Source organism: Curcuma longa, chromosome 11 (assembly GCF_044706935.1).
Source record: "Curcuma longa cultivar G26 ecotype Majalengka, Jawa Barat chromosome 11, ITB_CL_G26_1.1, whole genome shotgun sequence".
Lineage (NCBI taxonomy): Eukaryota > Viridiplantae > Streptophyta > Magnoliopsida > Zingiberales > Zingiberaceae > Curcuma > Curcuma longa.
Genome location: NC_133871.1, coordinates 23,278,245 through 23,300,411, shown reverse-complemented (window position 1 = coordinate 23,300,411; position 22,167 = coordinate 23,278,245). Strand labels below are relative to the sequence as shown.

General features: G+C 33.4%; 1 long non-coding RNA gene across 1 annotated transcript; it reads left to right on the top strand.

Moving 5' to 3' along the window:
• On the top strand, positions 1 to 1,189 carry LOC141838004 (uncharacterized). The gene is made up of 3 exons (XR_012602610.1): positions 1 to 172; positions 368 to 439; positions 1,138 to 1,189. It is a non-coding gene; the product is annotated as an uncharacterized LOC141838004 (long non-coding RNA).
• The last annotated feature ends 20,978 nt before the right edge of the window (positions 1,190 to 22,167 follow it).

Here is a 22,167-nt window from a genome sequence, read left to right as displayed (position 1 = left end):
TATGTTGGCTTCTCTTCTTCGCCGCCCATCTCGACTCCTTCCTCCTCCCTTCTCTAATTCCTTCGCATCCTGCTATCCTTCTTTTTCCTCCTCTTCGCGATCGATTTCCTCGGTCGGATCCGCGGCGGAGAGGCACTTCAAGTACGTCATCCTCGGTGGCGGTGTCTCGGCGGTGAGCATTTTGTTTATTTTTTTTCCCCTCTCGATCTGAGCTCTCTATCTCGTGCTTCTGTTTATAAATCTTTTTGAAACATTGATCAAGAAACGCTTGTGTTTTTCAATACGAAGATTTGATAGATTAGTTCGGTCAAATGTGTTTGATCGTCATCTCGTTTCTATTAATCTTCCGATTTTTCTCTATCGTTAGGGATATGCGGCTCGGGAATTCGCTAAACTCGGTCTTAGCCCAGGGGAGCTTGCAATCGTCTCGAAAGAGTCGGTATGGTTTTCTATCAGCATTTTCTGCCTCCTTCCAATCTATAGCAGCACCGGTTAACTCAATTTTTTAATTACTTCTAATGACGCAAAATGCACACCAATTCACACTTGCGTCATTTTCTTGTCTCTTCCAAATTTATAGCAAAGTTGGTGATTTTAGGTCCTAAATTATTGCCAAAGTTCACGCTTGCATAATTTTCTTGTCTTTTCCAAACTTATAGGAAAATTGCAGATCTTTAATCGCATATAATGAGACAAAAATTGACACTCGCATCATTTTCTTGTCTCCTTGCAACTTTTAGCAACATTGGTTATTTATGATCCTTAATTACTTCTAATGACGCAAAAATTCTTAGTCGTAAGATTTTCTTGTCTCCCAATTTTAGCAATGTTGGTTAATTCAGATCTTTATTTCCTTCTAGTGAGGTAAAATACACACGCGCTTTAATTTTTTTGTCTCCTCACAACTTGTAGCAACATTGGTTAATTCAGATCCGTAATAACATATAATTTGGCAAAAATTCGGACCTGCATCATTTTCTTGTTTCCTCCCAATTTATAGCAATATTGGTTAAGTCAGATCCTTTATTACCTCTAATGAGGCAAAAATCTGCACTTGCATTAGTTCTCAGATCATTTTCTTAAATTTTCTGGGGAAGCAGTAGATCTATTACTGATGGGTCTTTGTAAATTATGTAGGTTGCTCCTTATGAACGGCCAGCACTTAGCAAAGGATACCTTTTTCCTCAAGGTATGCTGACTTTTGGAGGGAATAAGCAAATATTTACTGTTTTAATTCTGACTCGAACAGTTCACATTTGATCTATTTGGTTCTATTAGCTTAAATCTAGTCCATGCTGTAACTTGAAGATCACTCTTAGATTACTTATATTCAGTTTGATGTCGAGCATTAAAAGCACATATATTTTGAAACCTTGATATGGATAGGCACTTGCACTTCAGAATTAAAGGGAAAAGTTGAAATTTACAGTAAGAGTTGGAGGGGCTACACGTCAGCCGAATCCGAATCTGGAATTAGGGCATAGCATAATAGGAAAGAAAGCACTTTTCTCTCGCCCACTCATCAGAAATAGAAGATCGAAATATAAGATAGAGCCAATTATCCACCGCGAAGAAAACAACATGGAAAACAAATTGTGAAGAAAACAACTAAAAACAAATGCAAGTGATTCTAGAAGTTATTCGATCATCATCATCGAAAATAATTCGAGTTCCCGTGGGTACCGATAGGTTGAATTCAAATGTTGTAGGAGAGTCGAGAATGACGAGTGTCGGGTCAGAAATCACAAGTGTCGAGTCAGGAATCACGACCGCCAAGACGGTGTCAACAGCGGCACCGACATACGTTGCCGCCTCGGAGGCAGCAACAACAGCAGTGGACGAGGTCGCGGCAACAGCATCAGCAGCGGCTTTTAGTCGGCGGCGGACGCAGTCGCGGCAACAGCATCAGCAGCATCTTTTAGTTGTCGGCGGTGATTTCTTCCTCTACGAGCCATCAGGAGACGGGAAGGAAAGAGAGTTTGTCACTAAAAAAATAACTACAAATAGAGTTGGATTTAGCGACAATTCGGTCGCTATTTTAGCGATCGATTACAATTCGGTCGTTGTTTTAGCAATCAATTTTTAATTTCGATCGCTATTTAACAATTGAATTAAAATTAGTCACTAATTTAGCGATCGATTATAAATTCAATCGCTATAATAGGGCATAGCATAATAGGAAAGAAAGCACTTTTCACTCACTCACTCGTCAGAAATAGAAGATCAAAATATAAGATAGATCCAATCCACCACGAAGAAAACAATATGGAAAATAAATTGCGAAGAAAACAACTAAAAACAAATGCGAGTGATTCTAGAAATTATTCAATCATCATCATCATCGAAAATATTTCTAATTCCCCTCGGTACTGGTAGGTTGAATTCAAATGTCATAGGAGAGCCGGGAATGACGAGTGTTGGGTCAGAAATCACAAGTGTAGAGTCAGGAATCACGACTGCCCAGACGGCATCAACAGCGGCAACGACAGACGCTGTCGCCTCGGAGGCAGCAACGGCAGCCGCGGACGCGATCGCGGCAACAGCATCAGCGGCGGCTTTTAGTTAGCGGCGGCGATTTCTTCCTTTGAGAGCCATCAGGAAACAGGGAGGAAAGAGAATTGGTCATTAAAAAAATAACGTATAAAAAATTCAAAAAAAATAATATCAACTTCTATGGAGAGGTGGTCAAAGTATCATATATATATTTTCAAAAGAAAACATAGCGTCCATTCTTTTATATTAGTTTTATTTAACAAAACAAAACAAAAACATAACCTCATTCAGACTAGCTCGAACAAAGAAAAGAGACACTCGGGAATCAAGATAGAGATCAGATCAACCAATCACAGTAAGAGTCGGAGGGGCTCCGCGTCAGCCAAATCCGAATCTGGAGTTGGGGCATAGCATAATAGGAAAGAAAACACTTTTCACTCGCCCACTCATCTGAAAGAGAAGATTGAAATATACGACAGAGTCAATCCACTACGAAGAAAAAACAACATGGAAAATAAATTGTGAAGAAAACAACTAAAAACAAATGCGAGTGATTCTAGAAGTTATTCAATCATCATCATCATTGAAAATAATTTGAGTTCCCCTCAGTACCGGTAGGTTGAATTCAAATGCTGTAGGACAGCCGGGAATGACGAGTGTCAGGTCAGAAATCACAAGTGCCGAGTTAGGAATCACGACTGCCAAGACAGCGTCAACAGCGGCAACAACAGACGCTGCCGCCACGGAGGCAGCAACAGCAGCAGCGAACGCGATCGCGGCAACAACATCAGCAGCGGCTTTTAGTCGGCGGCGGACGCAGTCGCGGCAACAGCATCAGCAGCCTCTTTTAGTCGGCGGCGGCGATTTCTTCCTCTACGAGCCATCAGGAGACTGGGAGGAAAGAGAGTTTGTCACAAAAAAAACTACAAATAGAGTTGGATTTAGCGACCGATTACAATTCGGTCGCTATTTTAGCGATCGATTACAATTCGGTCGTTGTTTTAGCTATCAATTTTTAATTTCGATCGCTATTTAACGATTGAATTAAAATCAGTCGTTAATTTAACAATCGATTATAAATTCAATCGCTATAATAGGGCATAGCATAATAGGAAAGAAAGGGAGTTAGTCACCTCTAAATTAGAAAGAATGAGAACAAAACTCAAAAGCCACCTCAGCTCTAGTCTGCCAAAAGTGCAAACTTTTTTGAACACCATGCAAATAGAATAAGGTACATTCCATAACTACTATGTCGCTTTAGCGACATGATCCTTCAGAAATCCTACAGCAGATTCTTTTGCTTCATTGATCCAATTTTCTATGTCTGAGCTCCCCATTAAATTACTATGTCGCAAGGGCCACATTGAACATAGTGAGAGGCCAATTGCACCACATGTGTAATACAACCAGTATATTGACAATTTATTTGGCTTTTCACATGTGGAAAAGTGCAAACATAAATTAAAGCCATTTATCAATCATAAATCCAAAGAAACAATATAATAATAAACTAAGTCAGTTTTTAACTGAATATTTATTTTACAAAATACATGCAGTTATTATTATCAACTCACGTAATAGCATTAGCATTGAAGAAAACTCACGTGCAAACAAAACAAAGAAAACCATGTTTATAATTTTTTTTAAAGACACAAATTCAAGTTAAACAGGAAATTCCTTTCTATACTAGATTACGAAACAGGTAGAAAAAGAATTGAATCTGGAAGTCAACTTACAATTCCAGCTAAATACAATTCAAGTCTCTGGAGATTTTTATGAATCACTTCTGTAGCATCCCTAATCTCAGTATTTGTCCATTGAATCTTTTGTTCTTCCGTATAAGGTATTTTCTCAAATTGAAGTGCAAAAGAGTTGTTCTCATCCACAGAAGATAACCTTTCACCTTATCAATAACCATGATATCTTTGAAAAAACAAAGTGACATGAATCATGTAATATTTTTTTCGTATAGACAAATTAAAAGAAAGAAGAAAGATTAAAAGGAAAAAATGTATAACCTTACAAATTTCATGTATTTGAATAATTGAAACTTCTAACTTTAAGAAAAGGTTATTAATCGTCAACAATAATAAAGGCAAAGACTTGTCAATATCTTCCAATAAAATTCCTCCATACTTGTTAACTTCCAAATAAACCTACAACAGCAAATGACGGATTAAACAGAAAATATTTGCAGTATTAAAAAAGAAGATCCATTAACAAAGTTCAACTTCCTATACTATTTTCTTAATATTAGAAGCTAATAAGTAATTTTCATTTTACATGATTGTCATAAATTTACAAAAATTAAAATTAAGTACGTTGTGTGTAATCAAAATGAATGAAATCAAAATGTCTAACATACGTAGTAGCAAAATCAAAGAAAAATAAAATAAGCATTTACTGCATAAAAACTTGTGCGAGAAAATTAGTCAGGCAATGACTTAGAGTTTGTCATTACAAAAATAACTACAAATAGAGTTGGATTTAGCGACCGATTATAATTCGGTCGTTGTTTTAGCGATCAATTTTTAATTTCGATCGCTATTTAATGATCGAATTAGAATTAATCGCTAATTTAGCCACCGATTATAAATTTGATCGCTATATTAGCGACGGAATTATAATCGATCACTATTTAGCGATGGAAGTTAAAAATTGATCGCTAATTAGCGATGGATATCAAATATTGCTCGCTAAAACAGCGATCAAATTTTTATTGGGTCGCTAATTTTAGAGTTGGACGGCACATGAAGAATTTTAGTAAACTCTCATCCATATTGAGAATTGAAATTGTAATCTCCCTCCGATCAAACTCTCTATGCTAAACTTTAATATGATTTTTCGACTTTTCTTCCCTACTAGAAAACTATTTCTTGAGACAATTTCTAAATTTCAGGATTTTAGATCCTCTTCAAAAGTAATCTTATTTATTTTTTCATAATTTATGTTCATCAATGATCATACTTTTTATAATTTTGTAATTACCTCGTTGTTTAACTTAATTTTTGATAACGGCGATAACTAAACTTAGTTTAATTTAATTTTATGAAAACTATTAGATTTCTATGTCTGAGCTCCCCATTAAACTACTATGTCGTAAGGGCCACATTGAACATAGTGAGAGGCCAATTGCACCACATGTGTAATGCAACCAGTATATTGATAATTTATTTGGCTTTTCACATGTGGAAAACTGCAAACATAAATTAAAGTCATTTATCAATCATAAATCCAAAGAAACAATATAATAATAAACTAAGTCAGTTTTTAACTGAATATTTATTTTACAAAATATATGCAGTTATTATTATCAACTCACGTAATAGCATTAGCATTGAAGAAAACTCACGTGCAGACAAAACAAAGAAACTCATGTTTATAATTTTTTTTAAAGACACAAATTCAAGTTAAACAGGAAATTCCTTTCTACACTAGATTACGAAACAGGTAGAAAAAGAATTGAATCTGGAAGTCAACTTACAATTCCAGCTAAATACAATTCAAGTCTCTGGAGATTTTTATGAATCACTTCTGTAGCATCCCTAATCTCAGTATTTGTCCATTGAATCTTTTGTTCTTCCGTATAAGATATTTTCTCAAATTGAAGTGCAAAAGAGTCATTCTCATCCACAGAAGATAACCTTTCACCCTATCAATAACCATAATATCTTTGAAAAAACAAAGTGACATGAATCATGTAATATTTTTTCGTATAGACAAATTAAAAGAAAGAAGAAATATTAGAAGGAAAAAATTATAACCTTGCAAATTTCATGTATTTGAGTAATTGAAACTTCTAACTTTAAGAAAAGTTTATTAATCGTCAACAATAATAAAGGCAATGATTTGTCAACATCCTCCAGTAAAATTCCTTCATACTTGTTAACTTCCAAATAAACTTACAACAGCAAATGACAGATTAAAACAGAAAACATTTGCAGTATTAAAGAAGAAGGTCCATTAACAAAGTTCAACTTCCTATACTATTTTCTTAATATTAGAAGCTAATAAGTAAGTTTCATTTTACATGATTGTCATAAATTTACAAAAATTAAAATGAAGTACGTTGTGTGTAATCAAAATGAATGAAATCAAAATGTCTAACATACGTAGGAGCAAAATCAAAGAAAAATAAAATAAACATTTACTGCATGAAAACCTGTGCGAGAAAATTAGCTAGGCAACGACTTAGAGTTTGTCATTACAAAAATAACTACAAATAGAGTTGGATTTAGCGACCGATTACAATTCGATCGTTGTTTTAGCGATCAATTTTTAATTTCGATCGCTATTTAATGATCGAATTAGAATTAGTCGCTAATTTAGCCACCGATTATAAATTTGATCGCTATATTAGCGACGGAATTATAATCGATCGCTATTTAGCGACAGAAGTTAAAAATTAATCGCTAATTAGCGATGGATATCAAATATTGCTCGCTAAAACAGCGATCAAATTTTTATTGGGTCGCTAATTTTAGAGTTGGACGGCACATGAAGAATTTTAGTGAACTATCATCCATATTGAGAATTGAAATTGTAATCTCCCTCCGATCAAACTCTCTATGCTAAACTTTAATATGATTTTTCGACTTTTCTTCCCTACTAGAAAACTATTTCTTGAGACAATTTCTAAATTTCAGGATTTCAGATCATCTTCAAAAGTAATATTATTTATTTTATCATAATTTATGTTCATCAATGATCATACTTTTTATAATTTTGTAATTACCTCATTGTTTAACTTAATTTTTGATAACGGCGATAACTAAACTTAGTTTAATTTAATTTTATGAAAACTATTAGATTTCTATGTCTGAGCTCCCCATTAAACTACTATGTCAAGGGCCACATTGAACATAGTGAGAGGTCTTGCACCACATGTGTAATGCAACCAGTATATTGACAATTTATTTGGCTTTTCACATTTGGAAAACTGCAAACATAAATTAAAGCCATTTATCAATCATAAATCCAAAGAAACAATATAATAATAAACTAAGTCAGTTTTTAACTGAATATTTATTTTACAAAATATATGCAGTTATTATTATCAACTCATGTAATAGCATTAGCATTGAAGAAAACTCACGTGCGGACAAAACAAAGAAAACCATGTTTATAATTTTTTTTAAAGACACAAATTCAAGTTAAACAGGAAATTCCTTTCTACACTAGATTACGAAACAGGTAGAAAAAGAATTGAATCTGGAAGTCAACTTACAATTCCAGCTAAATACAATTCATCACTTCTGTAGCCCCTAATCTCAGTATTTGTCCATTGAATCTTTTGTTCTTTCGTATAAGGTATTTTCTCAAATTGAAGTGCAAAAGAGTCATTCTCATCCACAGATGATAACCTTTCACCCTATCAATAACCATGATATCTTTGAAAAAACAAAGTGACATGAATCATGTAATATTTTTTCGTATAGACAAATTAAAAGAAAGAAGAAATATTAGAAGGAAAAAATGTATAACCTTGCAAATTTCATGTATTTGAGTAATTGAAACTTCTAACTTTAAGAAAAGGTTATTAATCGTCAACAATAATAAAGGCAATGATTTGTCAACATCCTCCAGTAAAATTCCTCCATACTTGTTAACTTCCAAATAAACCTACAACAGCAAATGACAGATTAAAACAGAAAACATTTGCAGTATTAAAGAAGAAGGTCCATTAACAAAGTTCAACTTCCTATACTATTTTCTTAATATTAGAAGCTAATAAGTAATTTTTATTTTACATGATTGTCATAAATTTACAAAAATTAAAATGAAGTACGTTGTGTGTATTCAAAATGAATGAAATCAAAATGTCTAACATACGTAGGAGCAAAATCAAAGAAAAATAAAATAAACATTTACTGCATGAAAACTTGTGCGAGAAAATTAGCCAGGCAACGACTTAGACTGGATAAAATAGCTATTCTGTGAGATATTGTACTGGAAGCAACATGAGATAGCTGGATGTCATTACAAAAATAACTACAAAGGTCCTTTTTCAAAAATCATGAAATAAATCTTCTGAGATTTTCCCTAAAAACAGAATGAAAACCATTTCCACAAATAGATTTAGCGATCGATTAAATTCGGTCATTGTTTTAGCGATCAATTTTTAATTTCGATCGTTATTTAATGATCGAATTAGAATTAGTCGCTAATTTAGCGATCGATTATAAATTCGATCGCTATATTAGCGACGAAATTATAATCGATCGCTATTTAGCGACAGAAGTTAAAAATCGATCGCTAATTAGCGATGGATATCAAATATTGCTCGCTAAAATAGCGATCAAATTTTTATTGGGTTGATAATTTTAGAGTTGGACGGCACATGAAGAATTTTAGTGAACTCTCATCCATATTGAGAATTGAAATTGTAATCTCCCTCCGATCAAACTCTCTATGCTAAACTTTAATATGTTTTTTCGACTTTTCTTCCCTACTAGAAAACTATTTCTTGAGACAATTTCTAAATTTCAGGATTTTAGATCATCTTCAAAAGTAATCTTATTTATTTTTTCATAATTTATGTTCATCAATGATCATACTTTTTATAATTTTGTAATTACCTCGTTGTTTAACTTAATTTTTGATAACGGCGATAACTAAACTTAGTTTAATTTAATTTTATGAAAACTATTAGATTTCTATGTCTGAGCTCCCCATTAAACTACTATGTCGCAAGGGCCACATTGAACATATGTCGCAAGGGCCACATTGAACATAGTGAGAGGCAATTGCACCACATGTGTAATGCAACCAGTATATTGACAATTTATTTGGCTTTTCACATGTGGAAAACTGCAAACATAAATTAAAGTCATTTATCAATCATAAATCCAAAGAAACAATATAATAATAAACTAAGTCAGTTTTTAACTGAATATTTATTTTATAAAATATATGCAGTTATTATTATCAACTCACGTAATAGCATGCATTAGCATTGAAGAAAACTCACGTGTAGACAAAACAAAGAAAACCATGTTTATAATTTTTTTTAAAGACACAAATTCAAGTTAAACAGGAAATTCCTTTCTACACTATAGATTACGAAACAGGTAGAAAAAGAATTGAATCTGGAAGTCAACTTACAATTCCAGCTAAATACAATTCAAGTCTCTGGAGATTTTTATGAATCACTTCTGTAGCATCCCTAATCTCAGTATTTGTTCATTGAATTTTTTGTTTTTCTGTATAAGGTATTTTCTCAAATTGAAGTGCAAAAGAGTCATTCTCATCCACAGAAGATAACCTTTCACCCTATCAATAACCATAATATCTTTGAAAAAATAAAGTGACATGAATTTTTATTGGGTCGCTAATTTTAGAGTTGGACGACACATGGAGAATTTTAGCGAACTATCATCCATATTGAGAATTGAAATTGTAATCTCCCTCTGATCAAACTCTCTATGCTAAACTTTAATATGATTTTTTGACTTTTCTTCCCTACTAGAAAACTATTTCTTGGGACAATTTTTTATGTTCATCAATGATCATACTTTTTATAATTTTGTAATTACCTCATTGCAAATACAATTCCAGCTAAATACAATTCAAGTCTCTGGAGATTTTTGTGAATCACTTCTGTAGCATCCCTAATCTCAGTATTTGTCCATTGAATCTTTTGTTCTTCCGTATAAGGTATTTTCTCAAATTGAAGTGCAAAAGAGTCATTCTCATCCACAGATGATAACCTTTCACCCTATCAATAACCATGATATCTTTGAAAAAACAAAGTGACATGAATCATGTAATATTTTTTCGTATAGACAAATTAAAAGAAAGAAGAAATATTAGAAGGAAAAAATGTATAACCTTGCAAATTTCATGTATTTGAGTAATTGAAACTTCTAACTTTAAGAAAAGGTTATTAATCGTCAACAATAATAAAGGCAATGATTTGTCAACATCCTCCAGTAAAATTCCTCCATACTTGTTAACTTCCAAATAAACCTACAACAGCAAATGACAGATTAAAACAGAAAACATTTGCAGTATTAAAGAAGAAGGTCCATTAACAAAGTTCAACTTCCTATACTATTTTTTTAATATTAGAAGCTAATAAGTACTTTTCATTTTACATGATTGTCATAAATTTACAAAAATTAAAATGAAGTACGTTGTGTGTATTCAAAATGAATGAAATCAAAATGTCTAACATACGTAGGAGCAAAATCAAAGAGAAATAAAATAAACATTTACTGCATGAAAACTTGTGCGAGAAAATTAGCCAGGCAACGACTTAGACTGGATAAAATAGCTATCCTGTGAGATATTGTACTGGAAGCAACATGAGATAGATGCTGGATTGGGGATCCACCAGTGTGAAGTCTGCTTAACATTCCATAAGTGTCATCGATGAAGGCCAAAGGTCCTCTTTCAAAAATCATGAAATAAATCTTCTGAGCATTGGTTCCCTAAAAACAGAATGAAAACCATTTCCACAAATAGAGTTGGATTTAGCGACCGATTACAATTCGGTCATTGTTTTAGCGATCAATTTTTAATTTTGATCGTTATTTAATGATCGAATTAGAATCAGTCGCTAATTTAGCGATCGATTATAAATTCGATCGCTATATTAGCGACGAAATTATAATCGGTCGCTATTTAGCGACGGAAGTTAAAAATCGATCGATCGCTAATTAGCGATGGATATCAAATATTGCTCGTTAAAATAGCGATCAAATTTTTATTGGGTCGCTAATTTTAGAGTTGGACGACACATGGAGAATTTTAGCGAACTATCATCCATATTGAGAATTGAAATTGTAATCTCCCTCCGATCAAACTCTCTATGCTAAACTTTAATATGATTTTTCGACTTTTCTTCCCTACTAGAAAACTATTTCTTGGGACAATTTCTAAATTTCAGGATTTCAGATCATCTTCAAAAGTAATATTATTTATTTTATCATAATTTATGTTCATCAATGATCATACTTTTTATAATTTTGTAATTACCTCATTGCAAATACAATTCCAGCTAAATACAATTCAAGTCTCTGGAGATTTTTGTGAATCACTTCTGTAGCATCCCTAATCTCAGTATTTGTCCATTGAATCTTTTGTTCTTCCGTATAAGGTATTTTCTCAAATTGAAGTGCAAAAGAGTCATTCTCATCCACAGATGATAACCTTTCACCCTATCAATAACCATGATATCTTTGAAAAAATAAAGTGACATGAATCATGTAATATTTTTTCATATAGACAAATTAAAAGAAAGAAAAAATATTAGAAGGAAAAAATGTATAACCTTGCAAATTTCATGTATTTGAGTAATTGAAACTTCTAACTTTAAGAAAAGGTTATTAATCGTCAACAATAATAAAGGCAATGATTTGTCAACATCCTCCAGTAAAATTCCTCCATACTTGTTAACTTCCAAATAAACCTACAACAGCAAATGACAGATTAAAACAGAAAACATTTGCAGTATTAAAAAAGAAGGTCCATTAACAAAGTTCAACTTCCTATACTATTTTTTTAATATTAGAAGCTAATAAGTACTTTTCATTTTACATGATTGTCATAAATTTACAAAAATTAAAATGAAGTACGTTGTGTGTATTCAAAATGAATGAAATCAAAATGTCTAACATACGTAGGAGCAAAATCAAAGAGAAATAAAATAAACATTTACTGCATGAAAACTTGTGCGAGAAAATTAGCCAGGCAACGACTTAGACTGGATAAAATAGCTATCCTGTGAGATATTGTACTGGAAGCAACATGAGATAGATGCTGGATTGGGGATCCACCAGTGTGAAGTCTGCTTAACATTCCATAAGTGTCATCGATGAAGGCCAAATGTCCTCTTTCAAAAATCATGAAATAAATCTTCTGAGCATTGGTTCCCTAAAAACAGAATGAAAAACATTTCCACAAATAGAGTTGGATTTAGCGATCGATTACAATTCGGTCATTGTTTTAGCGATCAATTTTTAATTTTGATCGCTATTTAATGATCGAATTAGAATCAGTCGCTTATCTAGCGATCGATTATAAATTCGATCGCTATATTAGCGACGAAATTATAATCGGTCGCTATTTAGCGACGGAAGTTAAAAATCGATCGCTCGCTAATTAGCGATGGATATCAAATATTGCTCGTTAAAATAGCGATCAAATTTTTATTGGGTCGCTAATTTTAGAGTTGGACGGCACATGGAGAATTTTAGCGAACTATCATCCATATTGAGAATTGAAATTGTAATCTCCCTCCGATCAAACTCTCTATGCTAAACTTTAATATGATTTTTCGACTTTTCTTCCCTACTAGAAAACTATTTCTTGGGACAATTTTTAAATTTCAGGATTTCAGATCATCTTCAAAAGTAATATTATTTATTTTATCATAATTTATGTTCATCAATGATCATACTTTTTATAATTTTGTAATTACCTCATTGCAAATACAATTCCAACTAAATACAATTCAAGTCTCTGGAGATTTTTGTGAATCACTTATATAGCATCCCTAATCTCAGTATTTGTCCATGAATCTTTTGTTCTTCCGTATAAGGTATTTTCTCAAATTGAAGTGCAAAAGAGTCATTCTCATCCACAGATGATAACCTTTCACCCTATCAATAACCATGATATCTTTGAAAAAACAAAGTGACATGAATCATGTAATATTTTTTCGTATAGACAAATTAAAAGAAAGAAGAAATATTAGAAGGAAAAAATGTATAACCTTGCAAATTTCATGTATTTGAGTAATTGAAACTTCTAACTTTAAGAAAAGGTTATTAATCGTCAACAATAATAAAGGCAATGATTTGTCAACATCCTCCAGTAAAATTCCTCCATACTTGTTAACTTCCAAATAAACCTACAACAGCAAATGACAGATTAAAACAGAAAACATTTGCAGTATTAAATAAGAAGGTCCATTAACAAAGTTCAACTTCCTATACTATTTTTTTAATATTAGAAGCTAATAAGTACTTTTCATTTTACATGCATGATTGTCATAAATTTACAAAAATTAAAATGAAGTATGTTGTGTGTATTCAAAATGAATGAAATCAAAATGTCTAACATACGTAGGAGCAAAATCAAAGAGAAATAAAATAAACATTTACTGCATGAAAACTTGTGCGAGAAAATTAGCCAGGCAACGACTTAGACTGGATAAAATAGCTATCCTGTGAGATATTGTACTGGAAGCAACATGAGATAGATGCTGGATTGGGGATCCACCAGTGTGAAGTCTGCTTAACATTCCATAAGTGTCATCGATGAAGGCCAAAGGTCCTCTTTCAAAAATCATGAAATAAATCTTCTGAGCATTGGTGCCCTAAAAACAGAATGAAAATCATTTCCACAAATAGAGTTGGATTTAGCGACCGATTACAATTCGGTCATTGTTTTAGCGATCAATTTTTAATTTTGATCGCTATTTAATGATCGAATTAGAATCAGTCGCTTATCTAGCGATCGATTATAAATTCGATCGCTATATTAGCGACGGAATTATAATCGGTCGCTATTTAGCGACGGAAGTTAAAAATCGATCGCTCGCTAATTAGCGATGGATATCAAATATTACTCGTTAAAATAGCGATCAAATTTTTATTGGGTCGCTAATTTTAGAGTTGGACGGCACATGGAGAATTTTAGCGAACTATCATCCATATTGAGAATTGAAATTGTAATCTCCCTCCGATCAAACTCTCTATGCTAAACTTTAATATGATTTTTCGACTTTTCTTCCCTACTAGAAAACTATTTCTTGGGACAATTTTTAAATTTCAGGATTTCAGATCATCTTCAAAAGTAATATTATTTATTTTATCATAATTTATATTCATCAATGATCATACTTTTTATAATTTTGTAATTACCTCATTGCAAATACAATTCCAACTAAATACAATTCAAGTCTCTGGAGATTTTTGTGAATCACTTATATAGCATCCCTAATCTTAGTATTTATCCATGAATCTTTTGTTCTTCCGTATAAGGTATTTTCTCAAATTGAAGTGCAAAAGAGTCATTCTCATCCACAGATGATAACCTTTCACCCTATCAATAACCATGATATCTTTGAAAAAACAAAGTGACATGAATCATGTAATATTTTTTCGTATAGACAAATTAAAAGAAAGAAGAAATATTAGAAGGAAAAAATGTATAACCTTGCAAATTTCATGTATTTGAGTAATTGAAACTTCTAACTTTAAGAAATGGTTATTAATCGTCAACAATAATAAAGGCAATGATTTGTCAACATCCTCCAGTAAAATTCCTCCATACTTGTTAACTTCCAAATAAACCTACAACAGCAAATGACAGATTAAAACAGAAAACATTTGCAATATTAAAGAAGAAGGTCCATTAACAAAGTTCAACTTCCTATACTATTTTTTTAATATTAGAAGCTAATAAGTACTTTTCATTTTACATGATTGTCATAAATTTACAAAAATTAAAATGAAGTACGTTGTGTGTATTCAAAATGAATGAAATCAAAATGTCTAACATACGTAAGAGCAAAATCAAAGAGAAATATAATAAACATTTACTGCATGAAAACTTGTGCGACAAAATTAGCCAGGCAACGACTTAGACTGGATAAAATAGCTATCCTGTGAGATATTGTACTGGAAGCAACATGAGATAGATGCTGGATTGGGGATCCACCAGTGTGAAGTCTGCTTAACATTCCATAAGTGCCATCGATGAAGGCCAAAGGTCCTCTTTCAAAAATCATGAAATAAATCTTCTGAGCATTGGTGCCCTAAAAACAGAATGAAAATCATTTCCACAAATAGAGTTGGATTTAGCGACCGATTACAATTCGATCATTGTTTTAGCGATCAATTTTTAATTTTGATCGTTATTTAATGATCGAATTAGAATCAGTCGCTTATTTAGCGATTGATTATAAATTCGATCGCTATATTAGCGACGGAATTATAATCGATCGTTATTTAGCGACGGAAGTTAAAAATCGATCGCTCGCTAATTAGCAATGGATATCAAATATTGCTCGTTAAAATAGCGATCAAATTTTTATAGGGTCGCTAATTTTAGAGTTGGACAGCACATGGAGAATTTTAGCGAACTATCATCCATATTGAGAATTGAAATTGTAATCTCCCTCCGATCAAACTCTCTATGCTAAACTTTAATATGATTTTTCGACTTTTCTTCCCTACTAGAAAACTATTTCTTGTGACAATTTCTAAATTTCAGGATTTCAGATCATCTTCAAAAGTAATATTATTTATTTTATCATAATTTATGTTCATCAATGATCATACTTTTTATAATTTTGTAATTACCTCATTGCAAATACAATTCAAGTCTCTGGAGATTTTTGTGAATCACTTCTGTAGCATCCCTAATCTCAGTATTTGTCCATTGAATCTTTTGTTCTTCCGTATAAGGTATTTTCTCAAATTGAAGTGCAAAAGAGTCATTCTCATCCACAGATGATAACCTTTCACCCTATCAATAACCATGATATCTTTGAAAAAATAAAGTGACATGAATCTTGTAATATTTTTTCGTATAGACAAATTAAAAGAAAGAAGAAATATTAGAAGGAAAAAATGTATAACCTTGCAAATTTCATGTATTTTAGTAATTGAAACTTCTAACTTTAAGAAAAGGTTATTAATCGTCAACAATAATAAAGGCAATGATTGTCAACATCCTCCAGTAAAATTCCTCCATACTTGTTAACTTTCAAATAAACCTACAACACCAAATGACAGATTCAGGGGCGGATCCAGGCAAGGGCTGGAAGGGGCTGAAGCCCTCGCCAGGATCGCCAGTGCCGCCGGGGTAAGCGGCGTGAAGACGTACCCGTCGTCGAGCCTCTTCTCCGACTTGCGCCCGATAGACGACGCCAGCAGAGAGTAGCGCTCCGGGCTGCTGCGGAAGCCTTCAGCTCCTCCCCTAATTACTTTATCCCCGCCATGGGAGCTTTTGTCTGCCTTAATGGCGTCGGGGGCTTGCTGTATGTAGGCGTGCAAGAGATGAAGGATGTGATGCGATCTCCTGAGTGTCTCCGGGACTTCCAATTTCTCCGGAAGCTTCTTAGTTCTTCCTGGGAGGAAGTCGCCGCCGAAGAAATTGAGCGCAAGTGGCCTCAGGGAGTTCGCCGCTTTCTCAGGGTCAACGAAACTGAGAAAATCCCTGAGCAGAAACAGGGGAAGCTGGTTCTCCAGCAGCAGCATGTCGAGCCTCAGGTAGTACTCCGCCCAGGCCGAGCTAAAGATCGGGTCGTGTTCTTCGTCGTCGTCCATCTCCTGTCGCCTTCCCTCCTGCCTCTCGGTGAGACTGAGGAACAACTCCACCACGAAGCAGCTGTCGTGCAGCATCATGTCCACGAACTCGTCAGAGCCCATGGCTAGGGTCAAACTGGCTTAAAGAGTCCCTGTAGAGTCAGTTTATGGTTTTAAACAAATATGGAACCATCCTACTTTAGAATTTCAAATTGGGTTAAGTGTATACATGTAGATGTTATTGAGTTGCGAAGATTGTACATGTAAGGTTATAATCTTATTTCTGTCTCCTTGTATGCTGTAGCTTGAAGAGATTGAAATATCCCTTGATGGTAAAGCGGCTGGCTTGTATGGTTATATCAGGAGCAGCATCTATAGATAGTCTTGACATACTTCAACCTGCCAGATTACACCATGGGATAATAGCAGAGGTGAGGATACTCATCTATCTTGCAGTCAATTCCTTATTTTTCCAACGTTGTGCGTAAGGTGGCTTATGCTTTTGGTGTATATTTTTTCTTTCATCTTTTGGAATCTGAATCTTCTGGAGCCTATAGATGGAAGAAGAGTTCCAATTGTTGAAGGACACCTTTCAGTTAGGGCAGTTTAAAAATGACATGACATGTATCCTTAATATTGGAAACAGTTCTTCCACTTGATTTTCTTGTCTACTTGTTAACATTTGCTGTTTACATATGGGAGAAAAAGGATTTCCCTTGAGTGATATGTATTTTTGGATTTTCGGATCAGGATCTTTTCCTCCCGCACATTTACTTTTTAAAAAAAAATTATTGATTCCTCTATACTGTACATTGTAATAAAAAATTTATTAGCCCTCGCCAAAAATTATTTCTGGATCCGCCTCTGGACAGATTAAAACAGAAAACATTTGCAATATTAAAAAAGAAGGTCCATTAACAAAGTTCAACTTCCTATACTATTTTTTTAATATTAGAAGCTAATAAGTACTTTTCATTTTACATGATTGTCATAAATTTATAAAAATTAAAATGAAGTACGTTATGTGTATTCAAAATGAATGAAATCAAAATGTCAAACACACGTAGGAGCAAAATCAAAGAAAAATAAAATAAACATTTACTGAATGAAAACTTGTGCGAGAAAATTAGCCAAGCAACGACTTAGACTAGATAAAATAGCTATCCTGTGAGATATTGTACTGGAAGCAACATGAGATAGATGTTGGATTGGGGATCCACCAGTGTGAAGTCTGCTTAACATTCCATAAGTGCCATCGATGAAGGACAAAGACCCTCTTTCAAAAATCATGAAATAAATTTTCTGAGCATTGGTTCCCTAAAAACAGAATGAAAATCATTTCCACAAATAGAGTTGGATTTAGCGATCGATTACAATTCGGTCATTGTTTTAGCGATCAATTTTTAATTTTGATCGCTATTTAATGATCAAATTAAAATCAGTCGCTTATTTAGCGATCGATTATAAATTCGATCGCTATATTAGCGATGGAATTATAATCGGTCGCTATTTAGCGACGGAAGTTAAAAATCGATCGATCGCTAATTAGCGATGGATATCAAATATTTCTCGTTAAAATAGCGATCAAATTTTTATTGGGTCGCTAATTTTAGAGTTGGACGGCACATGGAGAATTTTAGCGAACTATCATCCATATTGAGAATTAAAATTGTAATCTCCCTCCGATCAAACTCTCTATGCTAAACTTTAATATGATTTTTCGACTTTTCTTCCCTACTAGAAAACTATTTCTTGAAACAATTTCTAAATTTCAGGATTTCAGATCATCTTCAAAAGTAATATTATTTATTTTATCATAATTTATGTTCATCAATGATTATACTTTTTATAATTTTGTAAATACCTCATTGCAAATACAATTCCAGCTAAATACAATTCAAGTCTCTGGAGATTTTTGTGAATCACTTCTGTAGCATCCCTAATCTCAGTATTTGTCCATTGAATCTTTTGTTCTTCCGTATAAGGTATTTTCTCAAATTGAAGTGCAAAAGAGTCATTCTCATCCACAGATGATAACCTTTCACTCTATCAATAACCATGATATCTTTGAAAAAATAAAGTGACATGAATCATGTAATATTTTTTCGTATAGACAAATTAAAAGAAAGAAGAAATATTAGAAGGAAAAAATGTATAACCTTGCAAATTTCATGTATTTGAGTAATTGAAACTTCTAACTTTAAGAAAAGGTTATTAATCGTCAACAATAATAAAGGCAATGATTTGTCAACATCCTCCAGGAAAATTCCTCCATACTTGTTAACTTCCAAATAAACCTACAACAGCAAATGACAGATTAAAACAGAAAACATTTGCAGTATTAAAGAAGAAGGTCCATTAACAAAGTTCAACTTCCTATACTATTTTTTTAATATTAGAAGCTAATAAGTACTTTTCATTTTACATGCATGATTGTCATAAATTTACAAAAATTAAAATGAAGTACGTTGTGTGTATTCAAAATGAATGAAATCAAAATGTCTAACATACGTAGGAGCAAAATCAAAGAGAAATAAAATAAACATTTACTGCATGAAAACTTGTGCGAGAAAATTAGCCAGGCAACGACTTAGACTGGATAAAATAGCTATCCTGTGAGATATTGTACTAGAAGCAACATGAGATAGATGCTGGATTGGGGATCCACCAGTGTGAAGTCTGCTTAACATTCCATAAGTGCCATCGATGAAGGCCAAAGGTCCTCTTTCAAAAATCATGAAATAAATTTTCTGAGCATTGGTTTCCTAAAAACAGAATGAAAATCATTTCCACAAATAGAGTTGGATTTAGCGACCGATTACAATTCGGTCATTGTTTTAGCGATCAATTTTTAATTTTGATCGCTATTTAATGATCGAATTAGAATCAGTCGCTTATTTAGCGATCGATTATAAATTCGATCGCTATATTAGCGACGGAATTATAATCGGTCGCTATTTAGCGACGGAAGTTAAAAATCGATCGATCGCTAATTAGCGATGGATATCAAATATTGCTCGTTAAAATAGCGATCAAATTTTTATTGGGTCGCTAATTTTAGAGTTGGACGGCACATGGAGAATTTTAGCGAACTATCATCCATATTGAGAATTGAAATTGTAATCTCCCTCCGATCAAACTCTCTATGCTAAACTTTAATATGATTTTTTGACTTTTCTTCCCTACTAGAAATTTTATTGGGACAATTTCTAAATTTCAAGATTTCAGATCATCTTTAAAAGTAATATTATTTATTTTATCATAATTTATGTTCATCAATGATCATACTTTTTATAATTTTGTAATTACCTCATTGTTTAACTTAATTTTGATAACGGCGATGACTAAACTTAGTTTAATTTAATTTTATGAAAACTATTTGATTGAATTTTATTGCATTGTTTTGTTTAGTATTGAAAATTCAAAAATGATATCAACTTCGATGGAGAGAGGTGGACACAGAATCATATATATTTTCAAAAAAAACATAGCTTCCACTCTTTCATATTAGTTCTTATTTAACAAAACAAAATAAAACATAACCTCATTCAGACTAGCTCAGACAAAGACAAGAGACACTCGGGAATCAAGATAGAGATCGGACCGACCAATCACAGTAAGAGTCGAAGGGGATCCACGTCAGCCGAATCTGAATTTGGAGTTGGGGCATAGCATAATAGGAAAGAAGTACTTTTCGCTCGCCCACTCATCAGAAATAGAAGATCAAAATATAAGGTAGATCCAATCCACCGCGAAGAAAACAACATGGAAAACACATTGTGAAGAAAACAACTAAAAACAAATGCGAGCGATTTTAGAGAAGTTATTCGATCATCATCATCATCGAAAATAATTCGAGTTCCCCTCAGTACCGGTAGGTTGAATGCAAATGCCGTAGGAGAGCCGGTAATGACGAGTGACTGGTCAGAAATCACAAGTGCCGAGTCAGGAATCACGACTGCCAAGACGGCGTCAATAGCGGCAATGACAGACGTTGCCGCCTCGGAGGCAACAATGGCAGCGGTGGACGCGGTCGCGGCAACAGCATCAGCAGCTGCTTTTAGTCGACGGCAGTGATTTCCCTCTGCAAGCCATCAGGAGACGGGGAGGAAAGAGAGTTTGTCACTACAAAAATAACCACAAATAGAGATGGAGTTAGCGATCGATTACAATTCGGTCGCTATTTTAGCGACCGATTACAATTTGATCACTGTTTTAGCGATTAATTTTTAACTGTGGTCGTTATTTAGCAACCGAATTAGAATCAGTCGCTAATTTAGCGGTCGATTATAAATTCGATCGCTATTTTAGCGACCGAATACAATTTGATCACTGTTTTAGCGATCAATTTTTAACTTCGGTCGTTGTTTAGCGATCGAATTAGAATCAGTCGCTAATTTAGCAGTCGATTATAAATTCGATCGCTATATTAGTGACGGAATTATAATTGGTTGCTATTTAGTGACAGAAGTTAAAAATCGATCGCTAATTAGCGATGATATCAAATATTGGTTGCTAAAATAGCGATCAAATTTATATTGGGTCGCTAATTTTAGAGTTGGACGGTACATGGAGAATTTTAGCGAATCTCATCTATACTGAGAATTGAAATTGCAATCTTCCTCCGATCAAACTCTCTATGCTAAACTTTAATATGGTTTTTCAACTTTTCTTCCCCTACTAGAAAATTATTTCTTGAAACAATTTCTAAGTTTCAGGATTTCAGATCATCTTCAAAGGTAATATTATTTATTTTATCATAATTTATGTTCATCAATGATCATACTTTTTATAATTTTGTAATTACCTCATTGTTTAACTTAATTTTTGATAACGGCGATGACTAAACTTAGTTTAATTTAATTTTATGAAAACTATTTGATTGAATTTTATAGCATTGTTTTGTTTAGTATTGAAAATTCAAAAATGATATCAACTTCCATGGAGAGAGGTGGACACATAATCATATATATTTTCAAAAAAAAACATAGCTTCCATTCTGTCATATTAGTTCTTATTTAACAAAACAAAATAAAATATAACCTTATTCAGACTAGCTCGGACAAAGATAAGAGACACTCGGGAATCAAGATAGAGATCAGACTGACCAATCACAGTAAGATCAGTCGAAGGGGATCCACGTCAGCCGAATCCGAATTTGGAGTTGGGGCATAGCATAATAGGAAAGAAGTACTTTTCGCTCGGAAGGGGAGCCTTGGCGCAACGGTAAGGTTGCTGCCATGTGACCTAGAGGTCACGGGTTCAAATCCTGAAACAGCCTCTTGTCAAAGGTAAGGTAAGGCTGCGTACAATGGATCCTTTCCCCGGACCCCGCATGGCGGGAGCTTCGTGCACCGGGCTGCCCTTTTTTTTTACTTTTCGCTCGCCCACTCATCTGAAAGAGAAGATTGAA